Raw genomic sequence first — 15,089 nt, 5'->3', positions numbered from 1 at the left:
GGCATGCATGCTGGGGATCTGCCATCCCAGGCCTGAAAGAAACCATATGCAAACAAGTGGAAATGAGAACAGCCTCAGAGCTGTACTTCCCTAGGTGCTGATGCTCCGTGCCCCATCTCCTACCTTCTCCTTGGGCTTTGTTAAATGGGCCAAGAGATTTTCTTTTTACAATCTCTATAGGTTGCAAATATTTTGATGGACTGGATCTTCAGCTGTTCTGCAAGCCTTCTTCCTAGGTCGCTGTCTGGGAGTATTCGCAATATGTCATCTGTAGAGCTGGGAAACTGAATCATCTTGGTGCTGCACTCGGCACTTTCCTCCTACAGCCACACAATAGAATGCAGCTCTTCAGAGACGCTGTGATAATCAAATAGATTCAAAGCATTGGTTCCATATGGGAGATGGTGCAGTGCAAAGGATCATGGTTTGGAATGTGGAAGCCTGCGACTGACTCTTCACCCTGCCACTTGCTATGTGTGTAACCTGATGACTTAACATCTGAACCCCTGTTTTCTCATCTGTGGGAATGAACACATCATGTTAATATTTATTTCCCTAGGCCGCTGTGATGCTTAACTGAGAGAATGAAGGTACAAATGTATTGTAAACTATCAAGACCTCGTTATTAGAGATTGGTGTAGTAGCTAATGCTATTACTTTTTAAATGTTTAACAGTTTCTTATGAAAAACACAGCAGTAAAATTTATACTGCAGTGTTGAACACATTCAGCACAGCCTCAGACTCCTGGCTGTGTGTGAAAACTCCAAGAGGACACCACTGGTTTATGTCACTTGAGACTCCAGACATTGAACATTAATTAGGGAACATGACAGTAATTTGATTTAAAGTCTGCAGCCACAGAGTTCAGGCTCCCTCTCTCTCTCCTCATTCTCCCTCAGTGCAAATCCAGAGGGAGGACAAGTAGGTCGAAGCAGACTCTGATGGTGCTTGCTTGCCAGAGATTAGAAAAAGTGAGCCCACCAGTTCTACAGTTGTGCAAAACCAAGCCAAAAAGTGAGCACTTCAGTGCACTCAATGCCAGAAAAAAAAAAAAAAAGAAAAAGAAAAACCTGTCTTACTTTTTTTGTTATTACTGACTTCATGAGTAGTGCATGTAACTATTTCTGTGGGTCTTCTCTTTGATTTTTTTCTCTTCGATTTTCAAAAAGAACCATTAACATTATGATGTTATATTTACTGAGAGGTTGCACGATGTCAGCCAAAGTAAAAGGGACATGAATGAAATAAGAAATACAGAAGTCTGGCCAGGCACAGTGGCTCACGCCTGTCATCCCAACACTTGGGGAAGACGAGGTGAGAGGATGCCTTGAGCTCAGTAGTTTGAGACCAGCTGGGCAGCGTAGTGAGACCTCCTCTCTACAAAAAGATAAAAAGTTAGCTGATCATCGTGGAGCATTCTTCTAGTCTAGCCTTGGGAGGCTGAGGTGAAAGGATCGCTTGAGTCTGAAGGTTGAGGCTGCAGTGAGCCAAGATGGTGCCACTGCACTCCAGCCTGGGCAACAGAGTGAAACTCTGTCTCAAAGAAAAGAAAGGAAATATAGAAGTCCCACTTTAATCATTAAATGACACCATTAAATAACACTGGTTTGTACTAAAGCTGAAATAAGCAATTATGTGACTCTACTTGAATATTTAAAGAAATAGGACAATAATTTGCCCCAAAAGTATGAAGCAGCTCCTCTCCCATCTTTTGTGGGCTGTTTCTCCCCTCAGACTCTGTGTTGTCTTTCTTGGTTTCTCTCTTGACTCTTGTCATACTCTTTGTGGGAGCTCCAAACACATGTATCAGACTCCCTGTCAGTGGTGTCCTCTCTACCTGGGTGTCCCACAACCAATTTAACACAGTTTATCCAAGACTGAATTTATAGTTTCTTCCCATCCCCAAACCTGCTTCCTTCCTATGTCCCTTGCCTCAGTAAATGTCAGCACCATCTCCTAAGGAGCCTATGTCAAAAGCCTCAGTCATGCTAGACCACCCTCTCTCACTTAGGCCCATGTCCAATCAGTGGCCAAGTTCTCATCATCCCAGCCTCTCGATGTCTCTTCAGGTCAGACCCTCCTCACTAGTCCTGCTGCCACTGTTTTGATTTAGTCTCTTCCTCCCATGCCATCTTTTCTTACTGACATTGCTACGATAACTCACTGCTTTCCCTTTTTCTAGCCTAGTCCCTTCCAACCAATATCCACATGCTTCATGGGCAATGTGTATGATCATGTCACTCAGCTGCTTAAAATCCTTCAGTGCTTTCGTATTATCTCTTGAATAAAATGAGGATCTCTTGGCATGACACTTAGGGCTACTCTATCATGTTATCTTCTGACTGTACAGAAATACTAGTGGTTCCCTAAGTGGGTGATATAGTTCCACACTTCTGTGCTTTAAGAGATATTCCTTTGCATGCCTTGTTTCTTTTTTTATTTAATTTTTCTTCTTATCCTCTTAGCATCCCAGTATACCTTTGCATGCCTTTTACCCTAGGAAAATGCCCACTGACTCTTTAAGCCTTAACTTGAATATCACAATCTTTATGAAACTTTTCTCTTTTGTGTTACTATAGCAACCTGTAAATACTTCCTTGATAGCACTTATCATGTTGTTTTATTATGAATGTTTTTTTTAAACATCCTGAGACAATTTTATTCAAATTTCTTATATGCATCTCTAGCATCAGGGTATATGTCATCATAAAAGTCACTCTTTAAGTTCTCTCAGTTTTCCAGAATGCATCAACTTCACTTCCGTGTAAGCTGTTTGAGACACAGCACTTTAAAAATCCATGTAGGGTGTTACAAAAATTTTATCCCAAGTCTTGAATACCCATTTGAATAGCATTTAATTTTTTTCACTCTTCATATATGTGCATATTGATAATCTCTGCAATGTGATGACTTACATTATAAGGTCCTCACACCTTACTATTAAGTGAAGCAGTATAATAGTATTTTTTTTTTAATGGAGTTTTACTTTTGTTGTCCAGACTGGAGTGCAATGGCATGATATCTGCTCATTGCAACCTCCACCTCCCTGGTACAAGCGATTCTCCTGCTTCAGCCTCCCAAGTAGCTGGGATTACAGATGTGTGCCAACACACCTGCCTAATTTTGTATTTCTAGTAGAGACGGGATTTCACCATGTTGGTCAGGCCGGTCTCGAATTCCTGACCTCAAGTGATCCACCCGCCTTGGCCTCCCAAAGTGCTGGGATTACAGGCATGAGCCATTGCCCCTGGCCAGTATAATAGTATTTGAAGGCAGACTCTGATTAATTAAAACTTCATATTAAAGCAAGTTTGGATTAATAAAAAACCTGGAGAGAGAATATGTGAAAAAAATTTGCAGATGGAACTGAGGGAGCTCTCCAGGGAAGATAAAAGAGCTATTAAGGTAACAAGAACTGAGGTTGATGCAATTAAAGTGTCAGGAATGCTCACAATCTCTAGGCTGAGGGGAGTTTTAGATAGGCAGGACAGCAAACTGCCATCAGTCTGAATAGGAAAGAGGTAAAATAAACAGCATTGGAGGCAGGTTATTATTCCAGCTGTTGTGTTTGAGACGGGCCTGCTTTCATAGTCTTGAGAGGTCTGGGCAAAAACACACCACAGCAGGCACAAGAGAGAACATGCTGGGTTGCTGCTCTGTAAAAATCGTGTTTCTTAATCCTGCTCCCCCGGCCCACAGTTTTGTGGCCAGAATCTGTCATGTGCTCTTTGATTTTTGTGGGTCTGGGGTGATCCAGCATGAGAGGAACCAGTGGTTGACCGGGAAGGAGCGCTGTGTGGCAGGGGTCCCTTGCTCTGGGCGAGCCCTGGCAGAAAGCTTCTGATGGCTGTCTTCCCCATAGATAAATACCCTCCTTGCGAGGGACACAGTTGGCATCTTCAGCACCCCTTCTGGAGACTTGCCCGCTGTGGTTCACAGAGCACATTAATCATCATCATCATCACAGATCCCAGACAGGAAGAGGCTTTAGGTTTCTTGCTTCCTTTCTCTGCTGGCAGCAGGTGACAGCAGAATTATTTATCCTTTGGACTTAGAGGAGTGCCATAGATTAGCATCAGAGTTGGTCTGGGACTCTGCACAGATTTAAAGGGCCGCTGGTTGTTGTATTTAGTGTCCTTTGTTCCTAGTAACCCAGGTAACCTTCATGGTGGCAGTATGATCCCCTGATACTGCAGGAAATGTGAGAGTGAAGGAGCATGTTCTGTTTTGTAAATTTATGACTTCATTAGTTATTTTCTTAACATCTTAGGTAGGAATTTGGGCTTGAGCAGGGCACATCTATCTTTAAAGAATACACAAGGTTTCCAAGTTCAAAATTTGAAAGTAAAATAAATGTAAGGAACAGAAACAAGAGAGGTGATATACTTCCTTAATTCTGTTTGATCTCCATGCTTTTATTGCATGGGGATTTTTCTCAGATTTTAATTTGTATATTACATGAATCTAACAAACATAAATAACGTATCTGGGTCAGTATTTAACATATACATTTCATAAAGGTCTTGAAAGCCAATGGGGTCTAAAACATGTTTGATTATTTCTGGTAAGAAGGCTGCATTTTAAATCTGCTTCTGTAGCATCTCAACAGCTTGCAGGATTCCAAGGAACTCATAATTATTAATGATAAATCCTGAAGTTTCCCACTGAGCCCACAGAGTAAAGAATACTATTAAGAAGGCAGACACTGAATGAGCCAGCTGAAATGTGAAGACCACAAGAGTGCAGTTCCTGTTTGGCATCCTCCTCGGCAAGGTGGGATGCCAGAAACAACTGCTGAGTACAGCTCTGGAGGTTGGAAGGATAGTGGGGTGACAGGTACAACCCAGGCCTAGAGCCCCCAGAGCAATAATAATAACTCATGTTTATCAAGCACTTGCTGAGTGCCAGATTCTGTGCTAAGTACTTTATAGCCAATCCTCTCAAAACTGCCCCATTTTTGCAGACTAGAAACTGAGGTTAAGAGAGGGTAGGTAACTGCCTTAGATCACACAACTAGTTAAGTGATAGAGCCAGGACTCTAGATCCTGCATTTCCAACCAGTTGCACTCTACCGTTCCCCACATTTCATCTGGAGGAGGCTCACTCAGTTCCTCAAATATTTATTGACCATTTACAATGTACAACACATGTGCTAAGCCCCAGTGGAAAACTGTGAACATATTTACTGATTTAATCAACAAGCATTTATTGAGCATCTTCTCTGTACCAAGCACTGTGCTAAATAAGCACTGGGGAGTGCAAATATGGCTAAGACATGCTCTGTGACCTCAAGGAACGTATAGATTAATGTTGGGCACAGAGAAGTTATTCAACAGTCCTGGGTACCTTGTGCTGTTGAGATGTGTGCCACAGAGACAGGGCCATCTAACAAGGTCAGAGAAAGTCTCCAAAGAAGAGGTGGCCCTGAGTTGAGCCATGAAGGGAAGATAGGAATTAGCTGGGTAAAGTGTGGGGACCAAACCATTCTAGCCAGAGAGAGCATGGACGTGAAAGTGTGGCATGGTAAGGAAACTCCATTATGGCTGGAGTTTAGAATGAGGTGGGACTTGCAAGAAGTGACTCTGAAAATCCTAACTCCACTTTTCATTTTAATACTGTTAACGCTTTAAGGTTGAGAGTCTCTCAGAACATTAATTCTCTCTTTCTTAAGCAAAAGATTCATTTTAACACATGCTATAGATTGAATGTTTGTGCTCCCCCCATATTTGTACACTGGAACCTAACATGTAATGGAATTAGGAAGTTGCTTCCACATCAACAACCTTTGGAAGGGGTCAGAGAGACCTTTGGGAGGTGATTAGGTGATACCCAGATAGCTCACTTTTCCCTTCTACCCTGTGAGGTTATAGCAACAAGAATGTTTATGAACTGCAAAGAGGGCCCTCACCAGACACTGAATCTGTCAGTGCCTTGATTTTGGACTTCTTCTCCGCCAGAACTGGAAAAAATAAATTTCTGTTGTTTGTAACTGACCTAATCTATGATATTTTGTTATACCCAATGGGCTAAGACAGCTCAGATTCCAGTCATCTGTTTATTTCTTCAACAGATACTTAACACAGGCCAGTTGTGTACATGACACATGTACAAGACACCATGCTGGGAACCAAAAGAACAAAACATGGTCCTGCTTTCAAAGACATCGTGTACAGAAGGGCAAGACAGACATGCAAGCAAGCAGTAGCAAAATATTACTTTACTGAGTCCTTAATAGTGGGGTATCCTTGATTTCACAGGGGTTTGCTTAACAGAGGTCTGAACAAAGGACATCTGAACAATTTGCTTCAACTCATAAATATTTGGGGTTCCCAGGTAACTCTATCTTATCATTACCACCATTCTCCTATTATTACCAACTAGAGCACTCAGAGTTCTCTATTGTGTATATTCAGCTAAATTATAGAGACACTGTTATTTAAAAGTAACTAACATCTTACTAGGTGAAATAAATTCCACACTGACATGGAGGCAACCCTAATAAGTACACTAGATAGCATTAAAATAAGCAAAGTAGTAGATTAATGAGAAAAAACTTAAATGCATTATTGCTTGCCAGACCTCCTTCGCCATGCACATGCCACCCCCCTCCACCCACCCTCCGCACAGGGAGAGGCTGCACAGGTTGAAGGTGGTTGCTGCATTGCCTGGGGATCTCAGGCAACCATTTTCACCAGCAGTTCCTCTATGAACTTTTATAAAACAGATTTTCAGACATTCTTTTCATTAAGAAATCTTTTTCTACATTAAAAATGATATTAAGTCCTTTCAATCTTTTTCCCATAAATGAACCCAGATCCTTTTAAATTTCCTCATAAGACCCATTTTATAATCCTTTCATCTTTTTTGTTGTTGTTGTTTATTTCTGTTTAGAAATTATGCTCAAAATGCAAAACTGGGGCAAATAATAGTACCAGATTTAAATATCGCCATTTCTACTAAAGATGTAAAACACTTTCTTAAATGTTTCATTTGTTTTAGAGACAGGGTCTCACTTTGTTACCTAGGCTGGAATGCAATGGTGTAATCACAGCTCACTGCAACCTAAAACTTCTAGGCTCAAATAATCCTCCCACCTCAGCTTCCTGAATAGGAATACAAGCATGCACCATCATGCCTGCCTAATTTTTAATTTTTTGTAGAGAGAGGATCTCACTCTGTTGCCCAAGCTGGTCTCAAACTCCTGGCCTCAAGTGATCCACCCGTCTCACCTTCCCAAAGTGCTGATATTACAGGCATGAGCCACTGCACCCAGCCTAGAACACGTTTTTGTATGTTTTTATTCTATTTTATCCCACCAACCATCTGTGGATTCTTGGGCAAGTCATTAACATCTTGGGTCCCTGGTTTCCTCAACTGCTAATAAAGAGTTAACATGGATACTAGATACTGTCTAACAGATCTTCTAGCCTTCAAACCCTATAGTGATGTGATGTTATTGTTAATAATACTCTTTCATCCAGAATCACAGTATTCTTGAGGCACCTGTCATCTTGAGCCTAAATACTGCCAAGTTTATTGCTAAAAGTAAAGCTTGTTCAGACAACCCACTTACGGTCCTAAATAAAAGAAATACAAAGTGAACAAATGAATATGTTCACCGATTCTTTTGTTATACCTAAATAAAGTGTATCCCTACAACACAGTTTAGTACCATATTAGAAAAACCATTATTATGATAAATATCAGCAGAATGATTCAAAAACATAATAATGAGTATTTGAATAGATTGCTTTAAAAGACACTTGATAAAGTCAGACATTCCTCTGGAGTTTTTGAAAAGTAAAGGTTAAGCATAAAATTACTCTTTTAAAGTAGCATTTACTGAAAATTAATAGTCACTATACTTAACAAAAATATATTACACACGTTTCCAAACAAAACAAGAGTACCCTTTAGTGCACTCAAGTTATCTATATTATTAAGGATTCCTGCCACTGTGAGAAGTCATAAAAAATGAGGGATTAACACAGGAATAAAGAAAGACAAAGATTACCATTTGCAAACCATTTATGGTTAGGAAATCCAGGGTAATAAACTAAAAGGAATATGTGATGATCTAGAAAATCTAGTAAAGTGATCATAAAATGAACAATAATGAAAGAAAAGAGATGCCATTCCCTGTGTCAATAAAAATGATGAATATCTGCTACTTATGCTAATATGGCATTCTCTAGCACTGAATAAAAAAAATTATGAAACCTTCATGGGAAAAGCAAAGGACTATTTGAGTAAAAGCCAATATATTTCTTGTTCCTGACCCTAATGTTGAAGAACAAAGTTACTACAATTCCAACTAAAATATCAAAAAGTAATATCAACATGTGAAGAACTTTATAAAATATGAAATACAGAGATATGTTAAATCAAGTATTTTTAAGTGGTAATAATACTCTAGGAAATGAGTAGCTATCAATATAAAGAAAAATAAGCCACAATGAACTCTAGTTGAATGAAACAGTTAAATATATGGGGTTTTTCCATTTAAAATGTAATATAATTGCTCCAATTATTAAGGAAAATGTATTTCCCTTCACTGTTGAGCAAATAGAAGAAGGGTGAATGAATTTCATTATTAAAAGATTAAAAATATGTTATACTAGAGATATAATAAAACCACCATGAATATGACAGTTTCTTCATATCTAAATTTCACATTTTTAAAAAAGCCTTAAGCATAATAGCAGGCCCTTATTCTACAGATGGGCACAAACAAACATTATTTAGAAAAAATGTTCATACTTGGCTGCGAATCAAGGAAATATCAAGTAACCCAAACGTGCAGTACCACCTCACAACTACTTAAATCATCAAAAATAACGAAACTCTACAATGACAGAGCTGTAGAGTATATTCATACACTGCAGGCAGCAATGTTTTACACTATGGTTATAAAAGATAGTTGGAAGTATGTAACAAAATCTTTCAAAATCCTTTTTATGTGCAATATTTCTAGAACTATGTAGTGATGGTGATAATTATATCTACTACACTTATTGGAAAACTAAATTAAGCCCTGCACTGGATGCTTTATAGATATTATTTCATATCCTTACTGAAATGCTACAGGTGGACATTAGTGACTGTGTTTTAAAGATAAGGAAATTGAGACTCAGAAAGCCTGCATAAGTCGATCAGATCAGAGATTCAAGTCTTGGTTTACCCATGCTCTTTCTACCACCCCACGCTGCCTCTGAAACCATGCAAAAAAAAAAAAAAAAAAAAAAAAAAAACAGAAGAGAAAACAAGGAAAAAGAAAGAGGAAGGAAAATAAAAGAAATAGAACACCTTTCTGAACTAGTCCACATGCCCCATAACAGAAACTAGAAATAATTCAATGCCCAACAGTCACTATGGAAGTGAATTCAAAGTATATAAATAGCATCTATCAAAATGGACACACCCTTGTATGCAACAGTACATCTAGGATTTGGTAATGATGACACTACTTCCACAAATGATAACCAATTAGTGAATAGCAGGACTGAGGGTTGTTTGGTAGTTGCGGAGTGAGAGGCAGAATGGTATAGTGGAAGTACATTGCCTGGGTGCAAGTCCTGGCTCTGCCCTTTACTGGATGTAGAACAGTAAGTTTAACTCTTAATCTCTATTCATCAACAGCCAAAATTTGTTGATTAATAGATTGCTATGAAGTGGGTGAGATGCTCAGTATAGGGCAGTTTTCTTCATGTATCAGTGACATTTTGGGTAGTCTGACTTCATGAAGGTAAATTGAGACTTTACAAGGCTTTTAAGTGTGTGTTTCTGTTTGTGTCTTCTCCCCCTTCTCTGCCCCGCCCCCAAAATAATAAATATTTTGGCTACATTCTACTATTAGGCATCAAATTCCCACTGTTCATAAATATGTGTGGTCAACAAAAAGGCCTTTTGAGGAAAACTTTCAATGTGAAAGCAGGTGCAATATACACAACAAAAAGCAATGAACCTGGAAGAAATGGAAACAACGCAGGAAATGCGAGAAAGCATTAACAGCAGTCTAGTTACATCTTCAGAGAAATATGAGGAAGTAGTGTCACTACAGAACAGGAACAGGATGCCATGAGAGAATTAATCAAGTAATAGAAAACAGTGGCATAATAGTATTTGGAGATCATAACCATAGGAGGTGAAAAGTGGTATAAGAGATAAATCCTAAAACTGAGAAATCAAGAAACAGCAGTCAAATATATTGTTTATAATGGCAATAACTTCCAGCGGAAACAGCTGAAGTAAAAATGAGTTTGCCTGCAAGAGAGCAGACTGCTATTTTTCATGAAGCCTTTTGATACCATATTGTCTTTCTTTTTAAACTCTCTGTATATATTACTTTGATTTAATTATTTTTAAATTTTTTAAGAGGCTTGGAATAGTCATAACCTTGGTTAGTATAACAGTTGTGTTCCTGGCAATCATAGAGTAATTTTTAATAAATTAATCAATATTAATTCTCTTTGAGCCCTTAGTAAGTCAAATAAATTATTTTAGGCTGTGTGTGAAATTTAGAGACTTGCAAGAAGTCCACTCCTTCCAAGAGTCTATCGTTTATTCAGGATGGCAATATTATAAGGCAGCATGTTCCAAATACTAAATAAGAGTAACAGCCTGACACTGTCTGTCTCTGGACTTAAGAGAGGAGATGATGTAGGCTTCAATTCATGGAGAAGGGGGCTAGAGCTGAGTGTTTAGAAGAAGCTTGTGATTACGCAGAGGGGTGTGGAGGACTCTGGGGTGAAAGGGAGAGCACAGGAGCAGAGGCAGACAGCTCATATGAGACTGTGAGATGAGTAGTAAACCAGGTTGGAAGAAGCATAAGATTTGTATTGAAAGAGTGGGGGAAAATCAGTATGAAAGGGCAGCCTGGAGACACCATGTCGGGGTGGATTTTATCTCGTAGGAAATAATAAGTCCCTGAATGTCTTGTGTCTGCAAATTTCTGGAGTACGTGAGAAAAGCTATTACATACGTATAATGTCTACGTAGTGACCAAGTCAGGGGTATTCAGGGTGTCCATCACCTGAGTACAATACATTTTTGTTAAGTATAGTCATCCGACTCTGTTATCAACATCATTTAATTTATTCCCTTTATTTTAACCTATTTCTCTTCATCTTCCCCTCTCCCCACCTGCACTCAGCCTTCCCAGTCTCTATTATCTATTTTTTTCACTTCCTACCTCTATGTGTTCAAATTTTTTCTCTCTCACATACAAGTGAGAATATGCAATATTTGTCTTTTTGTGTCTGACTTATTTCACGTAAGATAATGACCTCCAGTTCTACCCATGTTGCTGCAGATGACAGGATTTCATTCTTTTTATGGCTGAATAGAATTCTATTGTATAAATATGCTACATTTTCTTTATCCATTCATCTGTTAATGGATGCACAGGTTTATTTCATTTCTTAACTGTTGTGAATAGTGCTGCACCTGAATGTTTTTGAGCAAGATGTAGGCAAGATCAACCTGCTGGTAGTATGTGGCTTGCTGTGACCAGAAGACTAAGCCAGAAGTCAAGAAGGAGTTAAGCAATTATTGCAACCTTTCAGCTAGGACATGAGAGTGACTTTAACTTGAACAATGGCATTGGCAATGGAAAGGAGGAATATTAAAATGTTAAAGATACAAAAACTTAGGGATATACAATTTTTTTCATCTCTGAGGAACATTAAATATTATTTTACCTTAATTGTCACTGTAAATTTCTAGAATGTCATTATAATCAATCAGAACTTTGACCAGCATGAGTTAACCACTGTTACTACTAAGTTGACAAGGCCAAGCAAAGAAACTCAAGGTTTTAGCTTATATTTAGATCATCTTCGTGGACACAAATACAATTCCCATTAGGCATTCTGAAATGCAAAATTTTTTTAAAGTAACTTATGGATGCTTATCACTGCTTTCCTAAACCCCAATCAGACTCCCAGGCTGGAAACCACTGACTGGACCCAGAATGTCTTCATTTATAGGTGAAGAAGCTTAATCACATGTGTCCGAAAACATACTCTAAGTGATTATCAGCATGGAGTCAAAACAAGCCTCTTGCATCTTGCTTAAAGTTAGCTACATTCTGCTGGGAATTAACAGGACTTGGTATCTGATTAGTAACATTTTTAGGGAACAACTGAATCATTTGAAAAGCAAATAATGATCCTCTCATTTATCTTTTGTTTAAGACTGGCTTTCCATTAGTAAAGGTTTGCTCAAAGCAATGTAAACCATTATTTCTGTGTTAAAATTGGCTGCTAAAACCACCACCTGGATACTTGTGTCTAACATTGATTTCTCAGTTGCTTATTTTCTTATTATCCCACCATTTTAAATGACAAGCATTACTGTTTCTTGATCCATTATGACATAATGCCATATTAACAATAATATTGTTTGAAAGTTCCATTGTCATGCGCATATATAAATGAGGCTTTAAGAGACTCAAGATTTGAATTCCTCTTATTCTATTCTGTAACATTTTTTCTTCCATAATTCTGCAAATACAATATCACAAGTGTTGGGCATTAATTGCTTATTCAGATCAACCTCACTGGTCTCCGTAGTGACATGCATATTTTATGATACAAGTCAAGCTGCTGGATTAACAGATGTTTGTCTTTAAAGGGAAGGAAAAGTGAAATAGCAGTCACAGCATCTCTGTCCCTGTATGCATTCAATATTAAATGCTACATTTAGAGAACAAATTAATATGTGTATTATCTCTAAATTATCATCACCCCAAGCACTGCCCTCTGTCAGTAAATTATTTTCAGCCTTCAGGTAGTCTTTGCCACTAAATCTTTAACATCTGAGAAACCCAAAGCTGTGTAAAAGAACCTGTTGTTCTTTTGGTTGTTTTGTTGTTGTTGTTCCATTAAGCATTCCTCATGTATGGGAAACTATGATAATTCAGAATGAAATGTGGGAGAAATACCTTTAAAATGTTATCAACTACATAAAACCTGACATTTAAGAAAACTCTTATGCACTACTGAAAACAATGGGGCAAGTATAAGCTCTATGGATTAAAAAAAAAAAAAAAGATTGATTACAGCCTCGAACTTTCTCCACTTGGCCAAAAGGAGAAAAAGAGAATATGAAGTGTGAAGGCTCTTGTGATGGGGTGACTGGAAGGGCTGCTGTTGCGATGGACAGTCTGAGTCACAGACCACAAATTAAGGAAGCAAATTCAGAATATCAGGGAAGTGGAGGAAAGTAGAAGAGAAGAAGCAGGAGACTGGATGGAAGCAGAGCTAGCTCCGAAATGAGGACTACCCTGTCTGGAAAATAGAAGGCTTACTGATAGCCGAGTAGCATAATTAAGGATCAGTGAAGCTGACGACGTTGAGAACAGTAACTGACGTCTTTGACTAGAGAGCAGCCTGAATTGCCGGGGAGTGTATTGTGGGACCCTGTGAAGTATGAAAGTGGACATCCCAAGCCTGTCTTTCTGATGTCTCCAGAGAGATACTGTAGAATTACTTTGATGTGATACACTATTAGTAAAAGCCAAGACCACATCTGCCTGAGAAAAGAAAATGGTGGAAATGAGGGAATAGAAACATTCCATTTTCAAATGTGTAGTTAAGATGTTTGCAAATTCTTGTCCCAAACACCAGGAAAGAAAGTGGATTAATCAATGGCTACTGCAAGAATAGTTTCTGGGCCTTGCTAATAGGAAAGAAGGAAGTATCGTTATCTGGGCCACTGAGGCTGCTGGAAACAGCAGAAATGCTGCATTACATAAGTTAAGTACAGAAAAGTGACAGAAGGATGTAGTGAGAAGGAGAAGATGACTGCAGAAAAAAGGAAGATGGAGGAAATGAATACAATTTTAGCTTTTCATAGAAACTGATAGTATGATTAATAGGAAATTTGTGAAAATTTGGGAGGTTAAATAATTGCAAGTTATTTTATGCATAATATGACACCACAGTGTCTCTAAAATTTGTTTTTTAAGGCTGGGCACAGTGGCTCAAGCTTATAATCTCAGTACTTTGGGAGGCTGAGACAGACAGATTGCTTGAGCCCAGGAGTTCAAGACCAGCCTGGGCAACATGGTGAAACCCCATCTCTACAAAAAAATACAAGAATCAGCTGGGTGTGGTGGTGAATGCCTGTAGTCCCAGATACTTGGGAGGCTGAGGTGGGAGGTTCACTCGAACCCAGGAGGTGGAGGCTGCAGTGAGCCGTGATCACACCACTGCACTCCAAGTTGGGCAACAGAATGAGACTCTGTCTCAAAAAGAAAAAAAAGATCTTTTTTTAAAAAGAGTATAATTTCGTGGCAAGCAGACTTCAAGCCTTTGGTCTGTCCAAATTCAGGAGTGAGAAGAGGGTCTCAGCTGGACATTCAAAGTCTATTTTAACCCTATAATTCTGTAATTTGGTGAAGGATTACCAGTTATGAAGGATAATTAGCCATTCAATAAGAGACCTGCAGAATATTAAGAAATTAATTCTGTTCATGTTCGACATTCCTACCCAGGTAAAATCAGTTATGCTTAATTTCTTTAAAAAGTCATGTAAGCACAATTTCTACTGGTGTGAAATCCCTTACCAGGCACTCAGCTATAATTATTTATAATTGCATTATTTGTCATGACTTACAAAACACAGAGGCAAAAGTTTTTACTAGAGCACATATTTAACCATGTGAAAATTATTTCCCTAGATTACTACATATATGTTGGATGGCCTCATTACTCAGTATCAGTAAACAGTTAACTGATAAAACTGTTACTCTGGACACTCAGGTGAGAGGGGAGAAGCCAATTTTAGCTCAGAGTTGATGATGCTAACAACTTACTCTTACTCAGAAGGGCAAACCCAGACCACTTGTAATGAGTAAATGAAAAAAAGGCAATAGGAATAAACACGGAACCAGGGAGATCATCAAAATCACCAATCTGTTTTGAAAAAGTAGAAAGGCTTTTATTTCAACTTTGGAAGAACATAGGAAATGAAAGCAAACCCAAAATGTTTAAAAGTCCTTAAACAATATTTTTGTTCGACTTAATTTACATCTATTAGATATATATAATACTGTATATAGAAGAGCATGATTTTTTATGTTCAA

General features: G+C 38.5%; 1 protein-coding gene across 2 annotated transcripts in view; it reads left to right on the top strand.

Moving 5' to 3' along the window:
• Nucleotides 1–15,089, top strand: part of LOC105482680 (adenylate kinase 5) — a 292,348-nt gene that overhangs the window by 98,593 nt on the left and 178,666 nt on the right. The window lies entirely within an intron of this gene.

Source organism: Macaca nemestrina, chromosome 1 (assembly GCF_043159975.1).
Source record: "Macaca nemestrina isolate mMacNem1 chromosome 1, mMacNem.hap1, whole genome shotgun sequence".
Lineage (NCBI taxonomy): Eukaryota > Metazoa > Chordata > Mammalia > Primates > Cercopithecidae > Macaca > Macaca nemestrina.
This window is presented reverse-complemented; position numbering and strand designations above follow the sequence as displayed.